This window comes from Caretta caretta, chromosome 3 (assembly GCF_965140235.1).
Source record: "Caretta caretta isolate rCarCar2 chromosome 3, rCarCar1.hap1, whole genome shotgun sequence".
Lineage (NCBI taxonomy): Eukaryota > Metazoa > Chordata > Testudines > Cheloniidae > Caretta > Caretta caretta.
Genome location: NC_134208.1, coordinates 206,789,393 through 206,816,257, shown reverse-complemented (window position 1 = coordinate 206,816,257; position 26,865 = coordinate 206,789,393). Strand labels below are relative to the sequence as shown.

General features: G+C 43.1%; 1 long non-coding RNA gene and 1 other non-coding gene across 3 annotated transcripts in view; one reads left to right on the top strand and one right to left on the bottom strand.

The window, feature by feature from the left end:
- The window catches only part of LOC125633318 (uncharacterized), a 55,073-nt gene extending 28,678 nt beyond the window's left edge, over positions 1 to 26,395 (top strand). Inside the window, exons 2-5 of one of the 2 annotated variants that reach the window (XR_012667890.1) lie at positions 612 to 708; positions 18,040 to 18,114; positions 20,039 to 20,169; positions 25,560 to 26,395. This is a non-coding gene — a long non-coding RNA (uncharacterized LOC125633318). Of the gene's footprint in view, positions 1 to 611; positions 709 to 18,039; positions 18,115 to 20,038; positions 20,170 to 21,123; positions 21,504 to 25,559 lie in introns of those variants that run through there. The other variant, XR_007355568.2, reaches the window with a different exon arrangement.
- Positions 143 to 261, bottom strand: LOC125635022 (U5 spliceosomal RNA). Its single transcript, XR_007356120.1, has one exon. It is a non-coding gene; the product is annotated as a U5 spliceosomal RNA (small nuclear RNA).
- Positions 26,396 to 26,865: the final 470 nt, after the last annotated feature.

The following is a 26,865-nucleotide window of genomic DNA, read 5'->3' as shown; positions in this document are numbered from 1 at the left end:
GCTAGTTTTAGAGTGCTAATGTGAGGCCCACCAGCCCCAGTCTTTTGACTCACAAGCTCCAAAATGCTGTGTCGACATACCCCCCTAAGGCCCCAGCTCAGCCAGATACTTAACTGCACGCCTAACGTCAATCACGCTACGCTGAAATCAATGAGACTGCTCAAAAAATTGGGTCAAAAAACTACTCAGAAATGTTCCTCTCCATGGAAATCTTTAGTAAAAGGCGAAAGATTTATACGATCCGAAGAGAAACCAGAGTTCAAACTAGGCATGTACCTTGCTGAATCAGGGCCTGAAGTTGCCTCTTAAACAGTTTCGTAAACATAGATATTTAAAACATTTCGGTGCACTTGAAGGAGGATATTTTCAGTGACGGTGCCTTGTAAATCTCAGATGGGCTCTTTGTTTGATTTTAAGATCGTATTGGAGGGGTGAAGTGTCTGTGGTACAGAAGCAGGTGGCTGAGTATTTAATGAATTTCGTTTCTCTTTGCTCACTTCAGAATGCGATGGCAATTCACCTGCTCTGTTTTTTCACAAATTTGTTTTCTAATCACCAGCCTGAAAAAATGTAATTTGGCAGCACTGCTTTTTTATCTTTCCATCAAACAGAAATATTTCGGTGGGAATAGGCCAACTGACGCTGGGTGCGGATCTGGCCCTGAAAGATTAAAATGGCCTATTTCAGCAAGGACCACCTACTTTACAGGTACTTTTAATAAACATCTCTTACTAATCGCTCTTTATTTCCAGAGCATCTTAAAAAGCTAGTAATGTGCTGACATTGTGAAACAAAATCAGTACAGGGCTAGATCCTTGGGCTGGAGTAAATCAGCATCATTCCATTGAAATCAGTGGAGTGGCAGCAATTTACGCCAGCTGAGAGCTCTCCAGAGTGGCTGTTGCCCAACATTTCCAGCTGTAAAAGACAATTCTTTAAGTATTGAAGTAAGGATAACGTTTCTCCACCTATATAGCTGAGAATTGCACAGTCATATTCCCTGTTGTGATCCAGACAAGGTTCTGGATTTAATTAAATGAGCATTTTTTTAAAAATCCCCTTTGTTTTTATTGTTTGAAAAATGGAAACATTTTAGGAGATGCCCTGGGTAATTAATGATGTTGCTGTGGAGGCAAAAGCTCTCACAGAGCAGCACTGTACTTTGGCTATACTGAGAGTCTGTGCTGCTCTGTGAGAGCTTTTCTATTGTCTCCGCATGCCCCCAACTGGTAGATGAGGCTAAGGATTTTAGCAGCAAATGTTCTCTATAAAGGCTATTGGACTAGCCCTGGACAGGATATTTACACACACACATACGGGAGCGTGTGTGCACTCATACAAAGAAATCAACCCAAATATGACAGTCATGCTCTGAAATGATCTTTTCCCCATGGAGTTTCATCATTCGTGTCAAATCCAATTTTACCATTCAAGCAAATGCCTTTTCCTGTCTTCTCATTAAGGACCTGTTCCTGTGAAGAGCTGCTTTTTGCAAAATGCTGAACACCACTGACTCACCAGAGCCCAGAAGATTCTCAGAACATCAGAGGAGATGCTCAGCATCTTGTAACATCAGGCCATTAGAAAGAAAAAAGAAAGAAAGAAAGAAAGAAACTTTCTTCCTTTCTTCACTTTGAAGCAGTAGGTCATCCCCAGAAGCTTTTCCTACAAAAGAGCCTAGTTATAAGTTTTCGGAACGCTGCATACTCTGAAAACCTAACCGTAGACAGAGTATGTTTGTATAATTCCCTCATTTAGGGCCAGATTGCAAACTCTTTACTCACCTTGAGTAACACTTTGTTCCATATCCATTCACACTAAAACCAATGAAAACATTTGTGAAGCAACGTGCTACTCAAGGGGAGTATGGGTACCAGGATCTGGTTCTTAAGGCTATATGCTATTAGGTGTTTTTTATTATAAATGGCTTGCAGATGATAAGACCTCTGGGCCAGGGATTGTCTCTTTTCTAGTTGTATAGTACCCAGCACAATCAGTCTGTGATCCCATTTGGGTCCTTTGAATACTACCAGAATACAGTTACTTCTACTACTAACTGCATATGTGGCAGTGATTAATTGTTTAGTTGTTTTTTTAGGTGTTCAAATATAATAATATTTTTGTAATCAATTATAGTACTTGCACCTATCCATGAACACATGAACCTACATGTATGCATGCAGCTAGTCACCAATTACATATGCACACAACACCTATCAGGTAATGCGGTGGGAGTGACAGGGTCATTGAGTTGTGTCTTTCTGATTATTCTGCAAGACTCACACGGTTCCATCTCCTACTGAAACTCCCTGCCAATGATGAGCCCTCCTCATTGCCATGGGATGTTGTGATGGCCAAAAATATAAGTGGGTTGAAAAAAGAAATGGGTAAGTTAATGGAGGATAGGTCCATCAATGGCTATTAGCCAGGTTATCCAACACTGTCATACGTGGTTGGCCCAATTATCATGGGTCCCGGTTCCAGTCTGTGACTTCTATGCAATGAGAGAGGAACTCCCCAAAGCTGAAAGTCTGAGTCCTATAGGTATCATACTATAGTCCCACAGACTTTGCAGGACAACATATTGGAAAGGGTACATGGGGGACTCTAGGGCCTCCCAACTGCCAGGAGGCTGAATAAGAACATGAGAGTTGCCATACTGAGTCAGACCATGGTCCATCTTGCCGAGTATCTCATCTCCAACAGTGGCCTGTACCAGATGGAGTACACAGTACTGAGTAATTCTTGAGTGATCTACCCCTATTTTCCACTTCTGGCTTCTGGTAGTCAGAGGTTTGGGGTTGCCTAGAGCATGGGATTGCGTCCCTGACTATATTAAAGGTGTCTGAAACTGAGGATGAATAAATTGAATCAAGGGCCCATGGGGTGGGAGGAATGTCCCTGGGGGAAAAATCTTCATGTCACCCAGGTTAAGAGGTAACTGGAAATAAACCTAACTCCAACTTTGATAAAAACTCCCAGGAGATCCTAGGGTTTAAATTCTGGTGACGAGATGTTTTGCTCACAGCTGGAATGGCACCTCCTTCTGGCCATTCTGGGGATTAGCTCCACGAGGCCAAAACCCCTTCTCTTTGTCTCTCTCTCTCTGCCCCACAGCCCCTCTCTTGCTCCAGGAGCTGCAGCTGCCTTTCCATGACTCAGCCCTCTGGCCAGGTCACTCAGCATTTCCCCCCTTCCAGGGTACAGTCCTTCAAAGTGTCTGTCACTCCCACAGTGACCCAGGCAGTCTTCCAGTTCACTACTCTGCTAGTACCACTTACTCCAGGTTCCTTCCAGCCCAGGGACCCTACCACATGCAACCAAGGTCTGTTCAGTCTCCAGTCTTGCTGCTTCTTACCCTGCATCCCACAGGGTCTTCTCTCCACCCTGCTCTCTTCAGGATACCCTCTTCTCTTCTCACCTTGCCAGGCCCCTAGGAGAGTACTCTTTCCCCTGGGTTCCCTCCTTCCCTCACTATTAAATACAGGGTGACAGCAAACTTCTTCCCAGCAGCCTTTGCTGCTGCCAGCTTCCCTGCCTACCTCTGTTCAAGTGAGCTTCCTCCTAACTAGGGCTTTCCTCTCACCCTTTAAACCCCCCAGCTTTCAGCCTAATTGGTTGATTGGGCCTTCCTGGCCTACCTCAGCCCTCCCAAAGCCAGTGTGGGGAGTACACCCTAGCACAACCCCACTGCCAAAAAGGGAGGCAGGTCATTTGCCATATATGTGTGGCTCCTGGCTGTATACAATTAAATTGCCCAAAACTTAAGGTAACCGCAGGATCCACACCCCCACTTTCCACTGTGAATGCCACTACAGTTGCCCAAGAGGCAGAAGAAGAGCAGGAGAAAATCCTAGTGAGCTATGTCAGGCTGTCTGGGGCGGCTCATGGAGAGTAAGGAAGAGACTCCTCTGGAAAACACGGAGATTTGGGAGGGTTTGGACCCAAAGCAGGCAATGTTGGCCCTTTTGAAATACCACAGCCAGGTCTTTTCCAACCGGACAGGTTAAACTAACAAAATAGAGGATGGAAACTACAGGGCCACTTCCTGCCCCTGGCAGAGCCTACTGTGCTAAAGGAGAAATTCAAAGGCAAATTCAGGAGGAGGTGGAGAGCATGCTAGACATGGGACTAATTATTAAATCAAAAAGCCCCTAGGTATCGCCTATTGTAATGGTACCTAAAAGGGATAAAACCATGAGATTTTGTGTGGCTAGCTCTTTTGTTCCTTGGATATTTATTTGCAGGAAAATCCCTTCGAGATCTTTCTTCCATAGTCTTAAATAGTCTTCCATAATCGAGGTCTTTCCCCATTTAGCACACACATATCCATGTACGTCACTTTAGGATATATGTACCCTATTTGTGTACGTACATCTGCCACTGTATAGGGACATATTTATGGATGTAGAAATCAGTTAGAGCAGTAGACACCTCATATGCAATTGCTCCACATATTGTATTTCATTCAGATTATATTGAGAAAGGAGGAAAAAGAGGGAGGGAAAAGTCAAAACAGGATATTTTTTCCCAAGATGCTAATATCTTTCCGTTCTGTTCTCCTTTATATTCTCAGTCCCTGCAGAATGATTTCACTCAGCCTTGCCAAGGATGTCTTTTTATAAAAAGACCTTAATAACAATTCTGAACCTATCACTATTCTTCATTATAGCACTTAAGCTTTTGTACTTACAGATTCCAAAATATGATTAATTCATTGTTATTTAAATAATTCATTGTCGAAGGATGACTATAAATGTTCTATCTCCTTCATATTTACCATGCCTTTTATTCATGCTACTTTGTTACCAAAGTGCAATGATGTTTAAAAAGAATGGCAACCCAAAAGAATTTCTTTCAGCGTCTTATTTAAAAAAACAACCAACCTACAACAGTGCTACAATTAAACACATGTTGGGAAACAATTTCTCAATTCCAGAACGATAAAGAGGTCTCAGATCAAGCTGGTTGTCTTAGAAGAGCTGTTACCTTTGTTTCCGTTTATCAATATTGTAATTAGGTTCGTGAAATATTTCATGTGACTTTTTGAACACACGAGGGGCCTAATAGTGTTCTCAATTCATAGGCAGAACTGCCCCTGGCATGTGCGTGTTTAATATTTAACCCATAATACATGCCAGGGGAACAAGTTCTGCTCACTTTTCTCAAGTGAGTAGTCTGGAACTATTTCTGTGAGCTAGGTGAAAAGGGTTTGGCTCTGAGTGTTCAGCTGTAATGTCATAAATGCATGTCTGAGATGAATCATGAGGAGCAAGGTCAACGTTCAAGTGGTACCGGCACCTGAGAAGTGTGTCTACGACACAGTGATCGCACACCCTGAAGTGTATCATTGTGCATATAAAATGGTCATTTTACCAAAACAATTATGATGATGTTTTGATTAATGAGCTGAAACCAATGCAGGTCTAGTCTTACAATTACACAGCTTGGGATCCTTGTCAGCCAGTCAGATTGTCTCCATCAGTCAATGCAATTACATAGGTAAGGAACTACGCATAAGAGGGCAGGCAGCTGTTCTGCATCTATCTTCATGCCTCCAGCACCCCACAGTGTGGCTTTCACACAACCATGTGCCCTGGAATGGGATAGTCTGTTTGTAACATCGTCTGGTTTTTTTAAAGTGTAAAATAGGGACCAGATCCTCAGCTGGTCTAAATCGGCATAGCTTCAATTCACATTGCCTTAGATAAAGTGAATAGACAATATGGTTAATTTTTTAAAAATAAACTATGTAAACTAAACAAAATTGTTATTCATTTGTGTTACTTCCGGAACAACTTTCATTATATTTTAACCAATAGGACTGGAGGATGCAAATGAACGGGTCAGCTGCCTACTGCCTGGTTAGTCATCCTGTATGTCAGAAACGTGTCACCCATTAATGACTGTGTTGATAACAAAGAGCCAGATCCTGACCTGATGTAGGTCAGTATAGCTTGATTGGACTCCTAAGCAGATGGATGAGTGGGCAGGGAGATGATCAATGTGGTGTGATAAATGTATTTACCACAAGGCTCTGCCATATATGACATGAATAAGTAATGTGGCTGTGTTATATAGTAATGCTTATTTCTATGGCTGTCATCACCATAGCATTTGAGCAGCTCACAGACATGACTGGATTTATCCTCACATCATGTCAGTAAGGTAGGAAGTATAATGCTCCCTATTTACAGATGAGGAAACTGAGGCACAAAGAGATTAGGCATGTAAAGGCATCCAGCACCAACTCCCATCCCAGCCTGAGGGACTTGTCCAAGATTACACAGGAAGCCATGTGACAGAGGTGGAACTAAAACCCAGATGTTTTCTACTAGATTTGCATAATCATGGGTCAAGTAGGCGTGTCCTGGCCTTGCCCTAATCTGCTCTCAAATCTGGCTTTAGGGCTGGTTTAGGCAGAGGTTGCATGGCGCCTAGCTACCTTGTGCGTCAGATGCAGATGTTGCAGAGTCCTGTTACACAGCCTCTAAGTTTCACTGCTTCAGAGGCCTCCTACCATCCCCGCCTGCAAAGAATTCCCATCTCTGGACTATGTCTTCAAAAAACAGATTTATTATTTTTATTACCTGATTGATTGGAGAGGAAGGAACAGCAAATGTATTTGAGAAAACAGGAACTGAAGCCAAAAGCTGGATAAAAAATTCAAAACATGCATTAGAAATCTGCTTTTTATTTGTTATCTGGTGTGCTTAAAAAGAAATAGAATACACCCCAAATGAATATATTCTGGAGCTGTATTTTGATTTTGGTTTTCTGGTGATGACATGTACAAATCATTTGTAGGTCACCCTCACTGAAACTATGGATCAAATAAATATTATGCACCGTCGGGTGCAGCTTCTTCACTGTATGTTTATTGAACGGGCTTTTCTTCCTCCATCATGTATGAGCCTAGGCATAAAGAGCTTGACCCAGCTCCATTGAAGAAAATGGGAATCTTTTCATTAATTTAAATGAGGACTGGATCAGCCTAATTCAGTACAAACAACATACATGAACACACAAGTGAATGGATTGATAAATAACTCATAAATAACAGGCCAAATCCTCAGCTGAAGTGAAACAGAGGAGCTCAGTTGAAATCAACGAAGCTATGCTGATTACACCAGCTGAGGATCTGGTTGAATATTTTCAGGCTACATATTTAGCAAAATAGGTCTGGTTATCTGACAGTAGATTTACCCCAACTTATTAGAGATATACATACTCTGTTTCTAGATAACCTCGTACATGTATACGTAAGGGGTAAGATATAAATCACCTTTGTGTGTGTGTGGATGCATGCTCTTAAATGAGAAAGCTTGTAAGTACTGAATTTTGTAATGATTATCACCAACTGAGGAAATGAAGGAATTAACCACACAATAAAAACCCTAATTGCTTGGCAACAGTATTTAGGCCCCATTAGGTAGATTTGTAACTGCTTCTGGAGAAATAAACTCCTGTGTCATTAGATAACAAGGAAAGAAATAGGTTATTTCCTTTTTGAAAGGTATGAAAGCTTCCAATTGCCTGATGTATTCGCTTAGTAGATTATTTTCTGTCATCTCAGTTAATTGAATTTTATCCATTGCTCTTAGAATTCTTTCCTTTATATAAGGTTAAAAAGTTCAGAGGAGTCACATTTTTGAACCTTGTTCATTTATTGCATAAACCAACTTCAACTGCACAAAGTACTTTGGGGGAAATGGAGTAACAAAAACTATAAAATAATTGCTTTTTAGTGCCTGGGTGAATTGGTGTTCAAATAATTGTTTGTAAAACATCTACTTGCAGCAGGGCACCCAGTTGAGATGTTGTAATGAGTAATTAAAAGATATTTTCTGTGCCAGCAATAAACTTCCTTTGCAAAGTTCCATAAAAGATCCGATTGTTAGATAGCTTTCCTTTTATTCCATAGAAAAATCAAATTTGAAACCATAAGTTGTGGTTTCAGTAAGAGCTTGATTTATGATGTAGCTTTCATTCTGTCCATGAAATATCCATTGGCTGCATATTTTTGTGTGTGTCTCTGTGCAGTGTGAATTCCAAGTGTTTCCAGATTGTGTGTGTGTGTGTGTAAATAAATTAGCCATAAGGCTGGAGTGAAATTATAAACTAGCAACCTGTGGTCAAAAGTTTAACTTTGTATCTGTCAGTCAGGTAACCGTTGAAAGGTTGGGAATACAGCAGATCAATTTTAACCCAAAACACAGCTGTTGCTCTGGAGGTTTCTTTAACAGAAGGGTTTCTATCTAACTTGCAATAAAAACCCAATAGGTGTCTGAATCATATTTTTCAGTGTTACCACAGCGTAGCTGAAGCTGAAATAACCAACTGTCAGTTAGTCAATAAAGAAGAGCCTGAGAAGACTGACAGATTAGTTCCCCTTATCTCCCTGAATCAGCTCATACCGCAAGCTGAATTGAAGGTCAATATCTTGTGATTCTTCTGTGGTAAGCAGGTGTCTGGAGAGTATGGATTTTCTGCTATGTAAGCTCCACTATCCCTCATTGTTGGCCTACACAGGGCCAATTTCAAAACCGTCAAAATGTATTATGGAAAACCTCCCCTGAACAAAACCCTACATAAAACGTTTCCAGGATTTTTTTGTTGACATCCCTCAGTCCAATCCCCCTCCCTTCCCAACACACATCATCCCCCTCTCATCCCTTGATGACAGCACTGCTCAGCTTTTTAGGTAGCCACACAAGCAAAATACTCAGGCTTGCTTTTAAAAAATTTCCCCTTTTTAATCCCCCAAAATAATTGAAGACTGAAAAAGTTTATGCACTTGGGAACTCTTTTTATCCGATCTGCTCAAGTAAAATAATACACACCTCTGGAATAGCTGTGATTTCAAATGATTGGTCTCATTTCTTCCCTTGCTGATTTGAAAACACCTTCCAGATACAACATATGTCATGTGGGATGAGAAAGAAGTAATTCTCCGTAGAAGTGCTTTATCATGGAGTTAATTTTTTTTCCCCACAAACCCATCTTCAATCTCACATACTTGTATGGTTTCCCATTACCAAAGTATCTGCATGCTTCACACTTTTTAATGTGTTTGTCCTCATTACACCCCTGTGAGGGAGGGCAGTGATGTTGTCCCCATTTTACAGATGGGAAACTGAGGCAAGGAGCAGCTAAGTGACTTGTCCAAGGTACCAGAGGACATCTGTGACAGAGCAGGGAAATATACCCAGGTCTTCTGGAATTGCCCTACATCCCCCTGAAGTCTCCCATTCTGCTCCAGTGTTGCAAATTTAGTCGTTTTGCAACCTGCGCTGTAAATTCCAACTCCCCCTCTAATTTCAATTCCTGGGGAAGACTTTTGAGCTAAACTTGATCCTACAGCTAGCTCTACATGGCAGACTACGTGGAATGCCCATTGATTTCACAGGACTCTGTATAGGACTAGGGTCTGCCCACATGGATCCAATTACAGGATCGGCTTCCTGGTCCATGCTCCCCACTCCTGGCTCAGGCCGGGGGAATTTCATCTGAGTGAGCTCCAAGCAGGGAGTGTAGGACCGAACACTGCAAAGCAGGATTTCAATGTGCACGTTGCTATGCCTTGGAACGCTATGGGCCATTTAGTTGGCTTCATTCTAAATGAAATGGTCCTTATCTGAGTTCACTAGCAGTGGGTTCAGCTGTAAGTCTTTAAGCACACAAGGGGGTCTCCAGGGCTGTACTCTCAAAGGGATTAACTGGTGCATGCTCATAAAATACAGGGCTCGGTTTAGTTGCGTGCCTATGAAGCGGTTTGGACACTCAGACTCCCTGGAACCAAGGTTTGAATCTTGACAGGGTTAGTTCAGGCCTTCATCCTTCCAGGTAGATCAATTGGTTAGCATTCAATTTCCAGTGTGAGACTCTCAATAGCAAGGTAGTAAAATAAAACATTGATACCATGAATCATTCAGGAGGCACCTCTATGTTCCTGTCAGATCCCAGACGCTTTCCATAAAGAGGGGGGTTGCCTGGGTGACCTCGGCTAAAAGTTCTTCTCTTCTTCCCTCTCCACTGCTGGGTAGCTTGCTATTTGGTAGTAGGCTGCAAGCTCTACCTCTCTAGAGGTGGCTGCATTTAGCTTGTGAATCTGTTTGTGTATAGTTCTGCCCCTTTGAGATTAAAGGGCCTGGAGAAAGGGAGTGTTACCTATACACATTTTATAGCCATATCAAATATTTGTGTGTGTTGGTGTGCAGCTATACATATATATCACTTATGTTCTAGCAATTGAATAACTTATTTATTACCCTCTGCTGTGCTTTCCTCCCCTGTATGAAGACAGGCAGCACCCAGCACTCCTTTTTGTTTTTGGTTTTTTTTAGCCTTGTCATTTATTCCTTTCTAAAGCAAAACTGGACAGATGTTTTTCATTTCTGGGTAATCCACAACATATGTCACTTCCCTCATTATCAGTTAGCTGTTGCTCTTAAACATTCACACTTTAAAAAAAACAAAACACATCTCACAGGTATTTCTAGCCAGCGTCAATAACTTTATGACTCCCGGCTGTTGCTTCTCTGCAGGGAGCTGATAAGAGAAGTTAAAGTTTAATACTGAGCTGGGAGAGAGGCAGTGGCCTGATGCCACTTGATGTTGTTGAGAGCAAACCAACCTGTGTATCCAAACTACCCCTGCCAGATTGAATCAACAGGGAAGATCAGAAGGGCAAATGGCAGTTTTTACTTCAGTGAACACGCCATGTGTTGCTGTACATGGGTGACCAGGAATGTGAGGGCCTGGACAGGACAGGGGCAGACCTGTTAAGGAGAACCTGAGTTAATTGGGGTTCAGGGATTGCTTGCTGATGATCTTGAGAAGGCTTTTGGTTTGGAGAGCTAACCCGTTGCTGGGACGGCTCTGGAAACGAGTGGGTCTGATCCTGCTCTCAGTCACGCCAGTTCAGCTTCATTAGTGTCAGAGAAGTGACATCTAGTTTACACAGCTGAGAGAGCAGAATCAGGCCCTGGGGAGCAGGTCACAGTGGCTGGGGTGGGGGAGAGGGAGAGGCCGGGCTGTCTCTCCTCTCCTGCTTTCCCTGGGGTGTCTGCACTCTGCTCAGTGACAGCAACTGCAGCCCAGAGAAGTGATAACAAGCGGAGAAACGCCAATTGCCAGGCGCCAATTGCCCATCCTGCCCATTAGACAGCAGTGCAACTGGTGGGTTTTTCAAGGAGGGATTATCGATCAAGGAAGCAAACAGCCTTACCTCCTGTAAAGACATCATATATAAGCCACTCAGGTGCTGGAACTAGGGGTGCTGGGAAGGCTGCAGCACCCCTTGGCTTGAAGTGGTTTCCATCATATCCAGGGTTTACAGTTTGGTTCAATGGCTCTCAGCCCCCCCACGATACACATTGTTCCAGCTGCCCTGCCAAGAGGGGAGGAGGATCCAGGCAGGGAAACCTACCTCTTGGTACATCCTGTCCCTCAGTAGAAATGAACAAGAGGGAGTCACTTTGGTAGGGCCATTAAATCATGAAGCTGGACTGCACCCTTAATTTGGTTAAGGGCCTGATTCAAAACCCACTCAAATCAGCTGGAGTCCTTCCATTGACTTCAGGGTCTTTATTTGGTTTCAGGATTGCCTACAAGTACACTGCATTGATAGCACCAATTCTACCCAGTCACAACAGACTCCAGGTTTCGTAATCCCCCCCGGGGTGAAGATGCGGGGAAAAGGGATTGTGCAGTGCTACATTTGGGCCAGAACATTAAGGCCTCTTTTAACGTCAAACAACCAAGCAACGATGCCAGGGTTTCCCTCTAGCATCAAGCCCGGCAGACTCACCACAAAGCACACAAACCCATTTAGTGAACTGATCAGCACTGTAACCAGCACAGCAGAAGAACTGCTCAACTCAACAGCCCCCCAGCTTTAATTTAGTGCCCTTGAAAAAGCAAGCACAAGTTGATTTGAAACTATCTCCGAATGCGCGATATAATAAAGAGAGGAGACACACAGAAAGGTGTTTGGGGTTTAAACAATAGCTCTTTCAAAAACACACCACTGACTATTAGCATATTGGCATCTAAAGTTGTGAAAAAGCATAATGGAAGGTTACATAAGTGACATTTAAACCCAACTTAAGGCAATTAATCTTTCTTCCAAATGTGAATAGTTCAGTTGTGGGCAGCTGGCACTCGACTTCACTCTGAAACCTTTCTTTGCAAAATTAAAAAGATAATCAGCACATGAAGAGGAGAAATTAATTGAGCAAGAGTTTTGTTCTGACATAGCCATTTTAATTACATAATGACACTACAGAGACAAACAAAAAAGTTATGGCATTTTCTCTGCAGTGGAAAACTTTGGAAAAAGCACTTCTCTTTCTCATTACACACACACACACACACACATACACTGAAGGCCCATCAAAAACATTTGACCTCCAATGATACACTGGCTGTAGACAAATAGAGATAATCAGTTAAAATTTGTCTTGCAAAAAAAATAATGAAGCATGCTAGTCATACATATACACATACGGTATGTTGTAACATACACATCACATCCAGATTGGAAGGCGAGGCCATCTGTGTAGAATATTTTGCCAGAGCAATTTTACCATCCCCAGCCAAATGAAAACAAACAGCGTTCAAGCAGCATTTTGGAAGAGGTGGCTCCATTTTGGCCATGTGCTATATGCTTTGTAGAACAGCATGGCCCTTAATGAAAGTTGATTGCCTGGCCACCTAAAAGATTACCCCAACAGTTGGATGGTGACTTCAGAGCTGCTTGATTTTAAACACTTTCGAAAAGCCAGCTCCATTTTCTGCTTTGGTGAATAACAATTCCCTGCACCGGCATATTAGAATAAATCAGCTCAGTTGGTACTGAATTGTTATAAAGTTCCCAACTATTATAACATAGTTTCTATCAGAGCAGTTTTCTCCTTAGCCAGTCAAGTGGAATGATCCCTGAAAGCAATGGTTTGTGGCAGAGAAATGCGCTCAGCTTTCTCACTCCAAACTCCCTGCATCATCATAAATTTGTGATTAACACACAAACACACACAGATTGGGGAGGGCTATTCAGAGGACTTTGTTTCTATGATAAGGAAAAAGTGAAGGATACAATGGTTTAAGAATAGACCATTATACTGCTGGGGAAGGAAAGAGCAGAAGAAAAAGGAAGGAAAAAGGAGATAAATAATCTGAAATGGGCAATGTACGTGGTACCAAAACTTTCTAGAAGGCTTTCTTCAGCATTGTGTGTTTGTGTGTGCATGTTTCACTCTGTCTGCCTTTGTTTCTCTCACTGTGTATGTCTTTCCACAGTATGCATCCGATGAAGTGAGCTGTAGCTCACGAAAGCTCATGCTCAAATAAATTGGTTAGTCTCTAAGGTGCCACAAGTCCTCCTTTTATTTTTGCGAATACAGACTAACACGGCTGTTACTCTGAAACCTGTGTATGTCTTTGTATCTCACCGTGTGTGTGTGTGTGTGTGTGTGTGTGTGTGTGTGTGTGTGTGTGTGTGTGTGTGTGTGTGTGTGTGTGTGTGTGTGTGTGTGAAAACTTCAGAATAACACCTCACTGAACAAAACTCTGAATAGCACAACAAGGGTTGCACCATCTGGGATAAATAATTGCAGGGAAATAATAGGGTCCTTAGACCTGAGCAAGCACACTGAAATAGCATATAAACAAATAGGAGAAGGCTCAAAGGAGGAAATCAAACATCCCAAAAATCAAATCCACGTGGCACAAAAGGTAAGAACACTCAGCAACCTGAAAATCACTCACTGTGGGGAAAAATGCCCTACAAACCACCATATTTCATGGGCAGACCATAATAAGAAATTAGATCATAAAGTGTTTGGGGAGTGAGGAAGGAGGGTTTTCTGTGCAGATAACGTGGAGATGAATATCTTACAACAAATCATTAAGTAAAACAGAACAGTGTTGCTAGCTCTCATGATTTGTGTCACAAGTCTTGTGATGACTGCTGTTTCCTTAAAGCCCCAGGTGCCAGAGTCATGTGAATGCATGAGAACCTCAGCTTTAATTTTAAAAAGGCTTCTAGCCAGGCTGGCTGCAGAGGAAAGCAGGAAAGCATGACCTAAGTGTATCCTAAAGGGTCAAAAATCAGAGGGCAGGTAAAGAGAACCACAACATATTTTTCAAACTCATTTTTAAGACAACCTCATCATTCTGGGGACCTGACTCATGATATTTTAATATTTGGCTTGGCAATGCTTCATACAATATAATAACAGGGCTAGGGTGACCAGATAGCAAGTGTGAAAAATTGGGATGGGGTGGAGGGTAATAGGCACCTATATAAGAAAAAACCCTGAATATCAGGACTATCCCTATAAAATTGGGACATCTGGTCACCTTAAACAGGACAATGTTCATGCTGTTACCCAGTTCTCTTTCCTTAAAGGCTGTATAGATCTTATTTTCTATGGGATAGTTGAGGTTCCCATCTTGAGCCTTCTTCAGCGGTCTTATTGAATGTTCTGTCTTGCTTAAGCACAGTTAAGGGCCAGGGCTTGTGAGGGGACCTTAACGACAGCTTCATAGCTGCCTTCTACAGTGCTTCCGCGGGGAAACCTCCCCGGGCTGGAGGCAGGGTTTTTAGGGCCCCTTTCCACCTCTCCCACCCTGGTGTCAAAGAGCTGATGCAATGGTGAGGATCTCACCCTGCTGTTTATGACTCTCCTCCATTGTATATTTCCATGGGGAAGGGGACAAGAGAGTAGGAGACTGGTTTGAAGAAGGGGGAGATGGGGAGCTAAGCTGAATTTTGGATAACCAAACTCTGATATGGATTCAGTGGGGTGATTCCAGAGTCATTCCTGAATTCAGAATGTTTCCCCCTGCTTTGGATCCAGCTCGTTTTAGCCTGTCCATGAAAGAGACACATGGGCGACATCTTCAGTTGGTGTCAGAGAGTGTAGCACCATTTTTAGGAGCAGGTTGGACAAACACCTGTTAGGGATGGTCCAGCCAATACTTAGTGCTGCCGTGAGTGCAGGGAACAGGACTTCCAGTCTTACAGTTTTGTGATTTACTGCATTGATCTCACACAGTTTGGATCTATCCAAAATCCAGAGGGGTGAAGGTCAGATGAGAGAAATATCAGGTGAAACAAGAGAAAAAAAATGTAAATCTCGTTAGATGTTTGTCTGAGACAAGAGTGAAAAGAGGTTTAGTGGGATCTCTGAGGGCCTTTTGAATTTTCCTTCACTTGGTCAGCGCTCTCACAGTCAGCAGCATTTCTCCTACATCCTTTCCTTCTCCACTGCATCTAGCACTGGGGAAGGAGCCAGAGGGAGCCCTGGAGAACGAAAGCTCCAGTTTATCTACAGAACCAGCAGAGCATGGGAGGCAGCTGCCTGAAGGCCAGCCCGCCTCACCCAGAGGCACCAGTTGCATCGGTGAGGGGGTAGGTCACTCAGGTACACGCCTTAGGCCTCTCTTCTGAGATCGCCAAATCAACACCACTTGTGGGGATCATTCTGTGATGTGGACCATTGTCCAGGAAGAGCAGCGACACAGAGCAACCCGTTTGGGAAAGGCCTCCAAACAGCCACCAGATGGTGACAATGTGACTACAGAGCTGGGCGAGGGTCCAGAAGAGCCCCCTAGAGGTGCCAGACTGCATAGCCCTTTATTGCATGAGCTTCCACTCCCGCTCCAAATAGAGGGCCTGGTTCTGGATTTCTTGCTCACATTCAGCATGAGGGCCACATGCTGACACCTCCCCAAAAGTCTAAGATTCAACAATAACATAACAACTGCAAAATCTACATAGACCCCGACTCTGCACAACACTCATGTATTATGTGTATTACCCATAGCACACAGGGGCCGTAGTCACAGATCAGGACCTTATTGTGTTAGGCGCTGTTCAAACTCAGAACACCATGAGGTCCAGGCTTATGTCTTAGCTCGTGAGCGGTCCCATTGACGTCAATGGGATTACTTGCCTAAAATGAAGCGTGTGTGAGAGTGTGCTTACGGATCAGGGGGAAAAGGGGACCTTTTCTTTCACACCTGCACCAAACCCAACTAGACACAATGGTGATTTGTGGCAGGACAACATTCCGTACTGCCCCACGCCATGCAAAATCACCTGTGGAATTCTCTTCGGTACCTGCACAGCCAGCTGCCAGGAGGAGAGACAGTAGCGTAACAGTTTGCAATACGGCATGCCATTTAAAAAAAATTACTGGCACCAAATGACTGCTCCAAGCGTGGGCGATGAACATGCTTTTCACCCCAATCAAGGGATGAATGCTTTCATGTCTCATGCATGGCTTTGCCACTTCTGTTTTATGCCACTCATGAAATCAAAAGGAAGATTCATTGTCCACACAAAGAGTATTTTCTGTCTTTCGTACATGGCTTTTCAATGTAACAAATTGGTTGTGTAAAAAAATAAAGTGGCAATTCACTGGGATGATGTCACACGAATTACAAGAAGTCCAAGCTTATGATTCTTCCCTCTTTCCCCCAGCCCTGTTGGCATCTAGGTGACTACCGCTTTTAACAGATCTTCATTGAAAACCCTGCTTCCCTGTAGCATTAGAGGAAAGGACTGGGAGCCAGTGGGTCTGAGTTTCTTACAACCATGCTACTTACTTCCTGGGTGGTGCTGAATGAGGGAATTAGGCCAAGACTTGCAGAGATGCTAGGCACTCACGTCTCCATTTGAAGTCAGTGGAAGCTGCAGGGGCGGCCTTTCTGAAAATCAGACGTGAGGTGTGTACTCAAAAGAATATGGCACCCAAAATCAGAGGCCCCTTGAAAAATAATTAGCCCAACATTTCTGTCCCTCAAGCTGTAAAATATCAGCCCTTGCCTATCTTACAGGAGAGTGAGGGTGCTTAGGAAATTAATGGTTGTGCAACCACTTTGGGATCTTTGGTGAAAGGGCTGCAAAATAATGGTTTTCTACACCATGATTTTATTTTAAAAAAATCAAACCCTAGGAACATTACATGTTAAGCATCTCTAACAAAAGCTGAGGGTGAAGAGCATCCCATCCCTGGCAGAGGGGCTCCTGAAAGCAACAACCCCTGGACTTTGCTGTCTTCTCTCATGCTGGGGAAGGGACGATGGGAACTATTCAGCTGTGGACATTGAGCAGAGTTTGAGAGGTCCCATTGTCAGCAAAGCTCTTCCTGGATAGAACCTTGTACTCTACAGCAGCCTGGGAACTATTATGCAGATTAAATAAAACTAAATAATAACGGTGTGAAAACCATTTGTAAAAGAACTGCAGTTCAGAGTTAAACTTGAGAGCCTGACGTTAACTCATACCACTGTGGAAAAATGACAGACAGTCATAGGCATTCCTTCAGTGTTGGTTATCACTTGCCTATCCCGGCCTTGGTTAGTCCATGGTGGAGAACTTTAAAATTACTTAAATGTAGGATTTTCTTTTTTTTAAAAGAATGTATAATTGTCTTGATTTTTTTCTTCATTTTTACATAAAAGATCATTTTTATGGAAGGTTAAGAACTGTGTAATATTCACCACAAATGGAAACAACTCATTTGAAGTCACTTCTAGTCTATATATTTCTGAATTTCTTTTAAAATGCACAACATTTACGTGCATACACAGGAATGAATGGTCCAATCCTGATCCCATTGAAGTCAATGGGCATTTAACCAGGAATATCCATGAGATCAGGATTGGGCCCTATATCCTGTACATATTATTTAGTGTTGTAGCCATGTTGGTCCATTTAAAAAAAGTGTGCAGTATGTACCAAAACCAGTTGAAGGGCACTGTACTTGCATATGTTTGTATATAAAAGAAAAAATTAAAGGGATACTGGGCCCAATTCTTGCTCTCAGGAATACTCTTTTGCATGCCAGAAGTCCCATTAATATCTTATTGCAAGTGTATTGACTAGAAGGTTGTATCTCAACATAATCATCCACTAGTTACCCAGTAGAAATATTCTCCTAAGTCCAAAGAAAGGTAAACTCATGTTGCATAAATAGAGCTTGCTAACATGCTAAAAGTCGCACTCTCTTCCTGCTTCCTTTACAGACATAACAATGGGACTGTTTGTATGACTAAGGGATCAACTCTGCTGTCAGGTCAGATCTGGACCAAAATCACAAGGTATGTAATCAGTTTTCAGGGAAAACTCTTTGATGCAAATGGGAACTTCACCATAATTATGGATAGGAAAATAGCTATTTACTTTAGAAACATACTTTTCCAAAATCCATGACTATTGCAAATTGTTTCCACCTACTTTTTAAAAATTCCCATGCAAATAGATTTTTTTAAACAAAATCAACACGTCCTCTGTAGCGTTTGCAGCCCAGAACACTGCGACAATGTGCTAGTACACGACATGCAGAAGAATAAAACTGGTTGGAAACAAAAGAGAAACTGACCTTTCTCTTTCAATTTTTTCAGCTGAGAAAAATGCAAAAAATAAACACCATAAAGGGTCAAAAAAAAATAAATCAATTTTAAAATCCCTTCAGCTTCAGGGTCTGATCCTGCAGCTCTTTTTAGTAACAAAGGCTACAAGAGATTTTTGTTATTATTTTAAATATATTATTCTAAAACTGACAATGTTAAATTAAAATGACCTTAGCTACACTCAGAGCCCTTCTGTTCTATTGCATAACCACATGTTTAAGATTAATACCATGCTCAGTAATAATGAATTATTCTGGGTAATGGGTATAATACATTCTCTGCAGCTCCTCTTAAAAGCAGAATATCTCAGCTATTCTAACTTTGTGTTTTAAACTCTTACTAGGATTTGGCTACACTGTGAACTAACGTTGCTTCATCATTTTAGATCTAAACACACACACTATTAAAGAGGCAAACTTCTAGTGCTAATTGTGTTTTTCAATATCTGACCCTTGGGGAACATTACCTCTTAGATCAGAAATCAGGAATTTGATCATCAAACCAACTGCATTTTGTGAAAAAAGAAGGAAAGGAAGATGGAAGTATTGATCTAAAGTCTATCTGTCAATTTTATAAAGTTATATTGAATCCAGCCTATATTTACTCTTCATCTTTGAACAAATTATGGGTCTAATCTTGTTCCCGTTAAAGTAAATGGCAAAATTCCCAATGTCTTCAGTGGGTGGAGGATCAGGCCCCTATTATTAGAGCTTGTCTGCCTTGGTTTTTGCTAATATTTATAGTCTTTTTATTGCCTCTTGCTCTTTCTGTACGTTAAACATTATGTGCAAAACAGTGTGCACAAGTCAGATAATTCAGTGTTCTTTACTACCAGCTTTCTCAGCTGCAGCTACCCTATATTTTCTGATGATCGGCACACACACAAAAAGTGGTCATTAAATAACTGACACACAATAGCATTCAAGGGGAAAGTGTCATGGAGAGCTTTGGGGGCCCCAAAGGCACCCCCTGAGCCATCACTATCTTGTTTGCCTTTGTGCATGGATAAACAAGAATATTTGTGTCTTGTATGCTACCTCCTCAGAAGTAATAAAGTCCTGTGACCTTATTATATGAGGCTAAGAAATCAGTATCTTCTGACTAGGAGATCTTTGACCTGAATTTGGAATTTTGTCATTCAGAGACAACATTCAAAAGCATATTTTTGTCCATTGCCGTACTTGTATCTATATGGGGAGTTTATATCTATATCAGGTACCACAAACATAGGGTCACACACACTATTATGTGAGAGGGAGAGAGAGAGAGAGAGAGGGAGAGAGACTTTATAACATGTGATACCTGATACAGCTTTATATGGAGGGGCAATAGACACATCAGGGCCATAAGCCACTGCCAAAGGAAATTGACTTCAGTGGGCTTTGGATCAGGCCCTGTTTCCTGGAATCAAGGAAATGTTTATGATATCCACTCTAAAAACCACTCCATAGATTCAGAGCAGTTCATACTCAATGTGAGCCAGAGGCATGTGTCAGCTAGGTGACATGTTTACAAACGGGCAATATATTTGTGCTGGAGATACATGTAAACTTGACTCTTGTCTTCTCCGTAGCAAGCAAGACTTAACAATGCCTCTGAATGTTCACTGCAGAAAAGAAAAGAAAAAGTAACACACAGAACCAATCAAAGGGGGGAAAGGGATATGAAATACCTCCTGAATCTTCTAGCACTGGTCAGATAGTTACACCAGGATGACTGCTAGTGATGGACAGATCCTTATTTGTAAGTATTTAATGTTTCTTAGGAAGCACTTCTAAAAGAAATTGGTATGTAATGACAGCACTCACTGGAAAACAGGCCGATTATAAAATGCACTAACTTATCTGGCATTCATTTGAAAAGTAAATGGATGCAAGTAAAGGTGAGAGTTCACTACCAATTCAAACATTTTGCTTTAACAGGCACTCGCACTCCTGCTTTAATTCAAGCAGAAACACAAGTATGAATAATCAAACTGGATGATGCTCATCAAAACCTTTGTGCCTTGCACCATTTCAAATGGTCATTGAAGCTTAATGGCAAAAAATTTACATTATTCCTTTAATTTGTATTCTGTTCCTTCCTTCTGAGTGATGTGATTGTGATTTTCTGTTGCCTGCTGTATTATTTTGATGCAAATGTTATGTGTTGCTAGAGTCCAATTTCCTGCTTCTCCATCCCTCCCCCTGCTTCTTCTTTTCCTTTCCTAAAGAAAGGACGACTAAAATAGTTCAAAATCCGGTGGCATTTAAATAGTTCCTTAACTACTGGTTCTAATGAAGACAAACAATGCCGGATCTTGAAGCACCTTGAAAAATTAACCATTACCTAAGGGGTAGAGGGGGTGTCAACATTTGTGGCTTTTTCCTTCCCCATCCCGAAAAGAAAGTGAGGAAGCCAAATTCTTTCCACAAAAGAATGAAAAGAGATTTGTAATTCCGAAAAACAAAACAAAAAAACAACAACCCCTCCCTTTTGCTGGCACATAATCACCCAGGGATGAATGCTTTATGGAGATACACGGGGTTGCAAGCCAAAGCCTGCAAACACAAGGCCCCCAGGGTGTTCGTGGCATGTAATGTATGCACAAGCTAATTTATTATCCTGTGACTAATTTCCATTTCTTGTGCTCAGAGTTGCCTGGCTAATTACAGGGACGTTTTCTTAACTTTCGTAATTATGTTCTCCGCTTTATAGCAGGCAACAGAGCTAAATGAAGGGGGCCTGGCAGCCCAGGGCTCCCCGGCAGCTGCACCCGAGTGAGATGAAATCCGCGGCAGCGCGAGCCGGGCAGGCCGGCCGGCCTCATCAGAAGTCCCCCCGTCTTTGATCAGCTCCACCAGGCTGAGCAGGGAGCCCGTTTGCAGGGCCAGCCGAGGGAACGCCGCGTAATTAGATTGACTGGCTTCATTAGGGGGAGAGTTGGCTGCTAAATAGAAGCTGCCGCGTCTCCGGGGCGCTGGGATGGGGAGCGGCGGGCTCGCAGGGGGTCCCCGGCACAAAGCGCGCCCCGCATCCCGGGCGAGCCGGCAGCCCCCGGGCCTTTCTTCTCGCTTCCTTTGCGGCCAGGCAGGGGCAGGGGCCGCTTGCAAAGTTATTTCTCTGACTTCATTAGCGAGGCGGCTCTTCCCCCACGCCCAGGTAATGCAATTAGCCAAGAAACCCCGGAATGCTCCGCTCCGCTGCGCCGAGAGGTCACTCCCGGGCGGGTATCTGCGGCTGGAGCAATCCGGCCTGTCTGGCTCCCCACGGGGACCGGAGAGCGGTACGGGCCCGCAGACAGAGCGAAATACCGCTAGTGAGGATGAAGAGTGACCGCGCTGGCCCTGGGTACAAACACACCTGGACACAACCAGCCACCTGTACAGCACACCCCTGTGTGCGTCTCCAGCTAGCTGGGTGTAGGTCAGAAGGATCAATAGGTCTATAAATAGGTACGTAGATGTGGGTGTAGGGTGTGTCTAGATCGATCTACACACAGCTACAGCTGTACAGATACACGTGTGTGTGCCCGTCTATCTCGCCGTGTGCTGCGAAGTGTGTTCTATAGATATTCTATAGACATTTATCCTTTTCTCTGTTGGGTGTGTGGATGTGGGTGAACGGTTTGTGTAGCTCGCGGGGCGCACACACGTGTGTATCTCTATGTCTGCACCTCTCTCTCTAACACAATACTAATGAAATAGGATACACTCTGTTGTACAGCTCTCTCGCTCTCTCTCTGTGTGTGAGCGATCCTAAACTGGCAAGTAGTGTCTTATTATCAACGCTCAGGAGAGGAAAGCTCAACCCCCGTTGAATCAGCCATGAACTGAATGGGAAGGTTGGGATTGGGTTTTTTGTTTTTAAATGCACAAATAATTTTACACGTAGTGACCAGGAGACAGGCCACAACGAAGGGCCCAGACACCAACTCCTGGTCTTGACTCACTATGCCCACATTTCCGGTGTTATCCTTTCCTCCTCCGCCCAGGTAAGACAAGCTACAACCAGGATCTGTGCATCTGTCTCTCTTTCGAGCTCTGCTTGGACGGCTGCGCGGGGCGGTGCTGCCAGTGTACCCTCAAAACAGAGCACCGCTCCTGTTTGACTCTTGTCTACACGCAAAACGGGGCTTGGCGTGGAGGTGAGCCGCCGGCGCGGCAGGGATCGCGTGGCAGAGGGAACGAGGACCAGGCTGGCGAGAATCCCCAGCGCAGTGTGCTCATTTCCCGGGAAGTACTCGGAATCACTTTACAAACTCATATTTTGAGCTCATAAGAGGCGGCCAGCTGCAGGCGCTCAGGGAGCGCCACGGGCACGAGTTAGTGGATCGATGCTTTGTCGGGGGCACGTTGCACCGCTTGTGAAATGCAAATCCCAGAATTCCGAATTCAGCTGCACCCCCAACGAGCGTGTGCCCCCAACGGCTGCTCCCCCCGTGGAATGCTTTGCACACCTGCGTGTACTGTCTTCCTTCCCTTGTTCATTTCTGGCCAGCGGTAAGGGCTGCTGCGTGCAGAGCCTTATTGTGAGTTTGACACCGCTCATGCCTTTGATTCCTCCTCGCCCTCCTGTGTGTTTGGGGACGGGCCGGGGGGGTTTTTTTATGTTTACAAATACAGGATTGGGCATCAAAAGGGGCTGCAGTGAACGACGCTCCCCGAGAATGTCGAAGTATCCAGCCCCACCAAGCTAACCGCAAGGCCGCAATTGGCTGACCCCGTGCTAGCAATTCCAGTCCTCAATTAAATAACTATATGAAGGACTCCTGAGTCGGAGTGGATCTAGAAGAACAATGCCTGCGAAGTCTTCCTTTCATCCCTGCGAGTGAGACAGGGTCCACGCTAAGAAGGGCGGGGGGGGGGCCAAGAAAATGTAATTACTTGGGCGACGCTTTTCTTTTTTAAAACAAGGTTATTATTCCTACTTCGGAATGCAGAGTCGACTGTCCTTGGTCCCTAAACTGCATTACGTTAAAGGTCAGCCGCGTGTCACACACAATCTACAGTTACTAATTTAACGGCAAGGCACTGTAATAAAAATCCCCGATCCTTCGCGGTGTCTTCAGCTCGGAATTTTGCATTTCTCTTGGCTTTTAAATAACCACCACAATACCTTTTGTGCACAGGAGAACCAATTTTCGTGTGACTCCCCCTCATTAGTCACCTGTTTGTCTCCTCTCTAGAATCTCCTGCGGGGGGAAAAAATCACACAGGACTTCAATGGGGCTATTTACAAAACACGAGGCTCTCAATGAGGCTTTGTTGGAAGGGAAGTGTGAATAGTGTCCTTTGGATCTAGGCAAACTCTCTCCCGGGCCTGCTGTGAGGAGCCATTGTTTGTGGCTGTTAATAAATGTGCATTAGCAGCGCCTCACTCTACAAACCCACTGGTGTGGAGATTTCGCCTGCCTAATACATATTGTTCTTGAGGAACAACTGTTTCATCTCAGTCGAGGTCCAACCTCTGGTTAGCAAACCACTGGCCATGTCTTTCTGGGATCACACTGCAAACTACTAGCCCATAGCCACTCTTCAAACCACCTGGTGAAGATCACAATGCTAAATGCAGTGTCTAATTCATAAATTATAACAGTTAAACAACAACAACAACCCATCCTCACTATCCCTAAGACACATGAACCTCTTTGGTGAGCTAGAGAAGATTTCCGGTCTCTGGTTTAGGGCAGGGATTCCCAACTGATCCAAAGTCCATCCAAGTCAATGGAAAGACGATCTAGCTTGGATTAGGTCCCCAGCTACCAGGTTTTGAAACCAGTGACTGATTTCATAGGCATATCCGTGGGAGGTGGCCCTGTCAACCTTCCCCCATTTGGCCAGAGCCCTAGGTGTGCACATTGGTTTGAAAAAATAAATAAATAAAATGAAGTCCATGTTGTCTAAGCAGATTCCACATGTCCAGCCCTACTGGTGCTGTCAGCCCATCCCATAGGACACTGGGACAGAGAACCCTCCAAATTCATTAGTCTGAAGAACCACCTGCTGACTAATTGCTCCCTCAAAAGCTACAATTATATTTGTCCAGCAAGTGCTTTTATGTGGATACATCTTGGACCAACGGTTTTACACACACCAAAATTCCTTTCATCTCCACCAGTTTCATCTCCACTACCGTGACTGGATAGTTTGGGAATTTTTTTTTTTTGTCAGTAATCATAATTTAATCACATAAAACTCCAAGCCTTAAACATTCAACTATCTGCGCTGCTTATCATATTTTTAAACATATCTCAGTCGGCTCTAATTTTTATATGCTGAAATCATTCATGCATTTAAAATTATTAGACAGATAATCACTTCCTTGAAATAATTTCAGCACTCATCTATAATAAAAAAGATTTCTTTCAAAGGACCCTTAGTTAAATGGGCTCAGTGCTACTTTCTGTATCATGTAGGTCAATTTAATTCTGCTCTATACTCTCTATACAGCTAAACAATTGCTTTTCATAAACTGGAGAGCACAGTGAATGCAGCCTGTAATATCCATCCAGAGATGGCCTTGAACACTTTCATTAATAAAAGCTTGACATCTGAAATTCCACTTCTTTATTCGTCCCTTATCAAAGAGTTAGTCAAGATTTCAGAAAATTAATGTCATATTAATAAATACTAATAATGGGGGGGGACCTAAGAATGTCAGGTACATCATCCATTTACCTTAATACAGCTACACACGTACAATGCATGAACAGCATTTCTAAGACAACAATCTTAAAAGCTCAAGAATATCATTCTTGGAAAGATGCTGTTTGTAACTCTAGGTTTGTAGATGCCAAATCATGGCTCTGATTCTCCAAATACTTACACATGGACCTAGCTTTACTCATGTGAGTAAACAAGCTGGTGTATGCCTGTGTGTAAAGTTAAGAGTGGCTAAGCTGCCAGTGTGCTGAGACCACAGCCTATCATGGTGGCCAGTCCTGTCTCACTGTTTCATTGTACTCCTCCATCCGTCTGTCTGTCTCCATCTGTTATCTCTTGTCTTGTACTTAGGTTGTGTAAGCCCCTTGGGGTAGTGAGTATCTTTTGTTCTATGTTTGTACAGCTCCTAGCACAATGGGGTCCTGATCCGCGACTAGGGCTTGGAGGTGCTACCCCAATACAAAGAATAACGTGTGTAAGTCTTTGCAGGATTGGGGCCTACCTGACTACACTCCAGAAGAGCATCCTGTAAGAGACTAACCACCCTCAACTTCCACTGGCTTCAATGAGAAGTTAAGAATCTTGCAGTTCCGAGACAGTTACTGTTACACTCCCAGACAGGGTGGCACAATAGAATGAGGTAATTAAGTCTCTCCTACCACAGAACGGGGCACCCACAATGACACGTACATGTGGGTTCGTTTGTCTTCTGACCTGCACACACACCAGTCACTTCTGCTCCTCAGATTTAAAGCAGCTGTTCTCCATGGATATTGCACAAGTTTTGGAGACCGAATTCCAGGCCCTTGGCTTCCCAGGCTTGTGAGTTAATGGTGTTAACTGAATAAAGTCCAGACCATTGAAACATACACTTGGTGTTTTAAAAGGCCAATTGCACAACACTGAAAATAATTGTGAGCCAAATCAGTTGGGAGGAAGAAATTAATCAATGGATGATAATTAGGAATTGTTTAAGAATATTTTATTAGAGGACCAAAATACCACAACTGAGAAAGAAGGCCGTATTGGTTTTAAAACTGACCTGGTTCAGAGAGGAAGTGAAGGCTGCTATAAAAAATAACAAATGGAAGAAAGGGGAAGTTGGTAGTAATAAACATATCAGAAGATAGGAACTGTAGAAAACTGATAAGGGACGCAAAGCCACAAGTAGGAATCTATGGCCAGCAGAGTTAAGGACATTAAGAAGGAGTTTTCAAACGTATATTAGGAACAAAAAGAGTCTTAACAATGGTATTGGTTCATTACTAGATGGAAATAGTAGAATTATCAATACTAATGCAGAAAAGACAAAAGTGTTCAGTAAATATTTCTATTATGTATTGTGGGGTGAGGGGAGGGCGGGAGATGATGTAGTCATATCATATGGTAACACTCTTTCCATTCCTCTACTATCTCTGGAGGATGTTAAAAAGCAGCTATTAAAGTTGAACATTTTAAAACCAGCAGGCCCAGATAACTTGCTTCCAAGAGTTTTAAAAGAGCAGGCTGACGAGTTCGCTGGGCCGTTAATTTTTTTTCAGTAAGCCTTGGAACAATGTGGAAGTTCCAGAAGACTGGAATCTAAGAAATGGAAGAAATCTAATGTTGTGTCAATATTTAACCAGGGTAAACAGGATGATACGGATAATTATAGGCCTGTCAGTTTTATATTGATTACCAGCAACATAATGAAGCAGTTGATGAGGGACTCAATAAGGAATTAAAGGAGCATAATATAATTAACGCCAATCAACACAGGTTTATGGACAATAGGTCCTGTCAAACTAACTTGATA